The sequence below is a fragment of the Bufo bufo genome, chromosome 3 (assembly GCF_905171765.1).
Source record: "Bufo bufo chromosome 3, aBufBuf1.1, whole genome shotgun sequence".
Classification (NCBI taxonomy): Eukaryota; Metazoa; Chordata; class Amphibia; order Anura; family Bufonidae; genus Bufo; species Bufo bufo.
In genome coordinates, this window is record NC_053391.1 from 288,664,663 (window position 1) to 288,671,990 (window position 7,328).

A 7,328-nucleotide genomic window follows, 5' to 3' on the forward strand; every position below is an offset into this window, starting at 1 on the left:
GCTACAGTGTAACTTCGGCCTTCCCGCTTACCGCCTCATATGCGACGTGCCCACCAGGTGGAACTCCACCTTGCACATGCTGGACAGACTGTGCGAGCATCAGCAGGCCATAGTGGAGTTTCAGCTGCAGCACGCACGGGTCAGTCGCACTGCGGAACAGCACCACTTCACCACCAATGACTGGGCCTCCATGTGAGTCCTGTGTGCCCTGTTGCGCTGTTTTGAGTACTCCACCAACATGGCCAGTGGCGATGACGCAGTTATCAGCGTTACAATACCACTTCTATGTCTCCTTGAGAAAACACTTAGGGCGATGATGGAAGAGGAGGTGGCCCAGGAGGAGGAGGAGGAGGAGGAAGAGGGGTCATTTTTAGCACTTTCAGGCCAGTCTCTTCAAAGTGACTCAGAGGGAGGTTTTTTGCAACAGCAGAGGCCAGGTACAAATGTGGCCAGCCAGGGCCCACTACTGGAGGACGATGAGGACGAGGATGAGGAGGAGGTGGAGGAGGATGAGGATGAAGCATGTTCACAGCGGGGTGGCACCCAACGCAGCTCGGGCCCATCACTGGTGGTGGCTGGGGGGAAACGCAGGACAATGACGATACGCCTCCCACAGAGGACAGCTTGTCCTTACCTCTGGGCAGCCTGGCACACATGAGCGACTACATGCTGCAGTGCCTGCGCAATGACAGCAGAGTTGCCCACATTTTAACATGTGCGGACTACTGGGTTGCCACCCTGCTGGATCCCCGGTACAAAGACAATGTGCCCACCTTACTTCCTGCACTGGAGCGTGATAGGAAGATGCGCGAGTACAAGCGCACGTTGGTAGACGCGCTACTGAGAGCATTCTCAAATGTCACAGGGGAACAAGTGGAAGCCCAAGGCGAAGGCAGAGGAGGAGCAAGAGGTCGCCAACGCAGCTGTGTCACGGCCAGCTCCTCTGAGGGCAGGGTTATCATGGCAGAGATGTGGAAAAGTTTTGTCAACACGCCACAGCTAACTGCACCACCACCTGATACGGAACGTGTTAGCAGGAGGCAACATTTCACTAACATGGTGGAACAGTACGTGTGCACACCCCTCCACGTACTGACTGATGGTTCGGCCCCATTCAACTTCTGGGTCTCCAAATTGTCCACGTGGCCAGAGCTAGCCTTTTATGCCTTGGAGGTGCTGGCCTGCCCGGCGGCCAGCGTTTTGTCTGAACGTGTATTCAGCACGGCAGGGGGCGTCATTACAGACAAACGCAGCCGCCTGTCTACAGCCAATGTGGACAAGCTGACGTTCATAAAAATGAACCAGGCATGGATCCCACAGGACCTGTCCATCCCTTGTGCAGATTAGACATTAACTACCTCCCCTTAACCATATATTGTACTCCAGGGCACTTCCTCATTCAATCCTATTTTTATTTTCATTTTACCATTATATTGCGGGGCAACCCAAAGTTGAATGAAACTCTCCTCTGTCTGGGTGCCGTGGCCTAAAAATATCTGACAGTGGCCTGTTCCAGTGTTGGGTGACGTGAAGCATGATTCTCTGCTATGACATGTTGCCTGAATCTCTGCTATGGGACCTCTCTCCTCTGTCTGGGTGCCGGGGCCTAAATATCTGACAATGGACTGTTCCAGTTTTGGGTGACGTGAAGCATGATTCTCTGCTATGACATGAAGCCTGAATCTCTGCTATGGGACCTCTCTCCTCTGTCTGGGTGCCGGGGCCTAAATATATGACAATGGACTGTTCCAGTTTTGGCTGACGTGAAGCCTGATTCTCTGTTATGACATGAAGACTGATTCTCTGCAGACATGAAGCCTGAATCTCTGTTATGGGACCTCTCTCCTCTGTCTGGGTGCCGGGGCCTAAATATATGACAATGGACTGTTCCAGTTTTGGCTGACGTGAAGCCTGATTCTCTGCTATGAAGACTGATTCTCTGCAGACATGAAGCCTGAATCTCTGTTATGGGACCTCTCTCCTCTGTCTGGGTGCCGGGGCCTAAATATATGACAATGGACTGTTCCAGTTTTGGCTGACGTGAAGCCTGATTCTCTGCTATTATATGAAGACTGATTCTCTGCTGACATGAAGCCTGATTCTCTGCTATGGGACCTCTCTCCAATTGATATTGGTTAATTTTTATTTATTTTATTTTTATTTTTATTCATTTCCCTATCCACAATTGTTTGCAGGGGATTTAACTACATTTTGCTGCCTTTTGCAGCCCTCTAGCCCTTTCCTGGGCTGTTTTACACCCTTTTTAGTGCCGAAAAGTTCGGGTCCCCATTGACTTCAATGGGGTTCGGGACGAAGTTCGGGTCGGGTTCGTATCCCGAACCCGAACATTTCCGGGAAGTTCGGCCGAACTTCTCGAACCCGAACATCCAGGTGTTCGCTCAACTCTATATGCGATTTAATTATTCGCGTATTGCGGTTAGTATATGTATTTTAGGAATATTCACTATATTGCTATATATTCTTGTTTTAGAATATGACGAATTTTCTAAAAAACAAAGTTATAGCAATATAGCGAATATTCGTAAAATACACATATAGACTGCAATTTCGCTAATGTAGTGCTATTATCTTTTTGTTTTATAGTCAAATTTTTTTTGTCTCTTTCTGAACTTCAGATTTTTTAAAAATGCACCCTATTAAAAAAATAATACTATAGCACTATATTAGCTAAATTGAAGTCTATATGTGTATTTTACGAATATTCGCTATATTGCTATATATTCTTGTCTTAGAATATGGCGAATATTCTAAAAAACAAAGTTATAGCAATATAGCGAATGTATTAGTTATTTCGAATATTCGTCTTTTTTTTTCTTCAATGTGTACTGTTATTCCACTTAGGCATACTCCTCCCCGACGAGCGTCCCCGTCACCATGGGAACGCCTGTGGGTTACCATCGGATCTGAGTTTTCACGATCTCAGGGAAAACTTAGATCCAATGGTATTTTCTAACTCACAGGCGTTCCCATGGTGACGGGGACGCTTGTCGGGGAGGAGTATGCTGAAGTTGATTAACAGAACACTTTAAAAAAAAAAAAAAATCTAAATAACAAATATATTCGCTATATTGCTATATATTAGTTTTTTCGAATATTCATGGATATTCCAATGAAAAGAATATATGGCAATATTCAGCTGATCTCTAATAGTTTGATAAACGAAAATTTGGCTAGATGGTCTTAGACGATTACCTCGGTCAGGCAGGCCAAGCAGGAAGAAACACCAGTACGGCATTCTTTTTCTTTCGAATAATATTCGATTTATTATATTTGCTATCGCTCTCCCTAATTTAAATAAAGCGGGTAAACGTGCGTGAAAAAGCATCTGACGTAATTTACAGTATTGGAACCGCCCAGTGACTGTGACCAGTGTGAACTACCCTTCATCAAGCATTCATCACTAGTTGAACTTTACAAGTGAATGAATGCAATGGCTACTGAAAGAACGTCAAAGTTCTGACACATATTTGAGAAAGATGAGGACAACATCATATGAACTGTAAGTAATATTTTCTTAAAGCATATATGTTGTTTTTGTACATATTGCATGAAGCACAATAGTTGTTCTGTAGATAACGAATTCTGAAATATTTGTAGATGCGATTATTATCTATATTGATACGATTTTTATAGTTTTTTTTTGTCTGAAAGTCAATTCAACACATTTTAACTGGTTACAGTATATATTGCGAATTGGTGAAATTACCATTCTTGTTTCGTCGGCGCACGATGTTAGTAGCATGTATGTATGCTCCATGGAAAAACTCTATCACATGCACATAGCACATAAATTTTCCTGCCACTAAATATATACCACACACTACATAACACACACAATATATATATATACAGGGTGGGCCATTTATATGGATACACCTTAATAAAATGGGAATGGTTGGTAATATTAACGTCCTGTTTGTGGCACATTAGTATATGTGAGGGGGGAAACTTTTCAAGATGGGTGGTGACCATGGCGGCCATTTTGAAAGCGGCCATTTTGAATCCAACTTTTGTTTTTTCAATAGGAAGAGGGTCATGTGACACATCAAACTTATTGGGAATTTCACAAGAAAAACAATGGTGTGCTTGGTTTTAACGTAACTTTATTCTTTCATGAGTTATTTACAAGTTTCTGACCACTTATAAAATGTGTTCAATGTGCTGCCCATTGTGTTGGATTATCAATGCAACCCTCTTCTCCCACTCTTCACACACTGATAGCAACACTGCAGGAGAAATGCTAGCACAGGCTTCCAGTATCCGTAGTTTGAGGTGCTGCACATCTCGTATCTTCACAGCATAGACGATTGCCTTCAGATGATACGAGATGTGCAGCACCTGAAACTACGGATACTGGAAGCCTGTGCTAGCATTTCTCCTGCGGTGTTGCTATCAGTGTGTGAAGAGTGGGAGAAGAGGGTTGCATTGACAATCCAACACAATGGGCAGCACATTTAACACATTTTGTAAGTGGTCAGAAACTTGTAAATAACTCATGAAAGAATAAAGTTACGTTAAAACCAAGCACACCATTGTTTTTCTTATAAAATTGCCAATAAGTTTGATGTGTCACATGACCCTCTTCCTATTGAAAAAACAAAAGTTGGATTCAAAATGGCCGCTTTCAAAATGGCCGCCATGGTCACCACCCATCTTGAAAAGTTTCCCCCCTCACATATACTAATGTGCCACAAACAGGAAGTTAATATCACCAACCATTCCCATTTTTTTAAGGTGTATCCATATAAATGGCCCACCCTGTATAGAGATTCTATTTTATGACCAAGAGCTTTCTTAGTCTGAATGTAAGGTTTTGCCGATTCATTTTGCATTACACAGGGTGCACCCCGGCGAGGCGAACCAGCTATACATACGGTACCGTGCCTTAACTAGACAGGCACATCTCAGCTTACTTGGGCAATATCTGATTTGTCAGAGCCCACACACATAGAAACACAATAGAATCAGGATTCTTAACAGTAAAATGAAAATTTTAATTTGACTTTCAAATATAATTTTTTTTCCCGTACATATATGTTTAATATGTGGTATACTAAAAATGTTTTGAATATATGCTTTCATCTTTATCCATCATCAATTTTTTCTTCGGGGATATGACCAGAACACGAAAAGAAAGGACAAAATGGAGATAGTACTGTCTCTTCAATCTGAATTATATGCGAAATATGTAGTGTGGCATGAAATACCAGCCATCCCAAAAAAATTGTGTGACATCAAGCGGCTAAACTATGATCCATACAGATGTAGTAGGCTTAACACACTACCTCTTAAATCAAATTTATCATGTTTTCTTGAAACAAAATCGATTTAAAAAAAATAATCTTGATGCATAACATTTCATTTAGTTTACATAACATGTCTCATAAAGCATGTGTGTTAACTTTACTACATCTGTGTTTTATTCTTGTTACGGATATCTTACACTCCAGCTGAGTAAATCCGTACAGCGTCTCCCAAAAATCAAGTAAATCCAAAGGTGTTGTGAATATATAGCTCCCAATCCCCCACAAACAGGATCCAGGACTTCCGAAAGGGGGTAAAAACTATCAACTTTATTGATGGTGACAGCTCAACCTTTTATCAAGTCCTCCGGCAAGTGTTACTCACACGGGGCCCTTGTGGGGAACAGGCATACAAAATACAGTGACCAATCAATATACAGTAAGATATAACACACTTCCACATGAACAGTAAATCTCTCCTCTCTATGCTGGAGATAATTAGATAAAGGGGCCAGACATAGTTCCATGCGGTCGATGACTAAGAACATTGTGTTTGCTAAATGTATAACAGGCAATATCCATTGTGTTTGTGGATTGCGTCACGGGCAATATCCATTGTGTTCGCTAATGTCCATTGTGTTCGCTAACTGCGTCACAGGCAGATAAGGTGTTTTTTGTACATTTAAAATGCGAAATAGGGTTAACTACATGAACAGCAGACGAAATACAAGAGTCTGGGCATTCATAAAACTGGGGTTTTGTCACAATTTATTTTACAAATGATTACTTAATACCGGTTTTGACATGTACAAAATCATCCGGTTACGTCATACATCTCTCCCTCATGTATGATGTCACCGGATGATTTCATGCATTTCACACACACCTAAATATATATACGTCTTGTTGTTTAGATATACATCAACAGCAAACATCTTTCAGTATTCTGGTGAAAGGACCCGTCCATTAAATACATCCCCCTCGTAATTTGCATGGGATTACAGAGTATATATATGTACAGTACAGACCAAAAGTTTGGACACACCTTCTCATTCAAAGAGTTTTCTTTATTTTCATGACTATGAAGGCATCAAAACTATGAATTAACACATGTGGAATTATATACATAACAAACAAGTGTGAAACAACTGAAAATATGTCATATTCTAGGTTCTTCAAAGTAGCCATTTTTTGCTTTGATTACTGCTTTGCACACTCTTGGCATTCTCTTGATGAGCTTCAAGAGGTAGTCCCCTGAAATGGTCTTCCAACAGTCCTGAAGGAGTTCCCAGAGATGCTTAGCACTTGTTGGCCCTTTTGCCATCACTCTGCGGTCCAGCTCACCCCAAACCATCTCGATTGGGTTCAGGTCCGGTGACTGTGGAGGCCAGGTCATCTGGCGCAGCACCCCATCACTCTCCTTCATGGTCAAATAGCCCTTACTTTCAAAGTTTTCAAAATTTTTCGGCTGACTGACCTTCATTTCTTAAAGTAATGATGGCCACTTGTTTTTCTTTACTAAGCTGCTTTTTTTTTTTGCCATAATACAAATTCTAACAGTCTATTCAGTAGGACTATCAGCTGTGTATCCACCTGACTTCTCCTCAATGCAACTGATGGTTCCAACCCCATTTATAAGGCAAGAAATCCCACTTATTAAACCTGACAGGGCACACCTGTGAAGTGAAAACCATTTCAGGGGACTACCTCTTGAAGCTCATCAAGAGAATGCCAAGAGGGACGCGTGGGCCGGCGCAGTGATATGATGTCACTGCGCCAGCCCGCGTGTCCCCAAACTAGCACATCGGGGCCGTGCCACTTGCTAACAGGCGGGAGAAGCCTTTGATCTCCCGCCTGTAGCATTTTGCATTCCGGGCAGCGCGATGGTAGTCGCGCTGCAGGAATGCGCATAATAGAAGGAGGGGAGGTTTCTCCCTTCCTTCTATCATGCATAATTATCTCCAGCAGCGCTGGAGATAATTAAAACAAAGGCCTCAGATTCTGTTGAATCTGAGTTCTTTGTAGTCATCAGGATGACCGGACCTTTGTCCGGTCATTCTGATG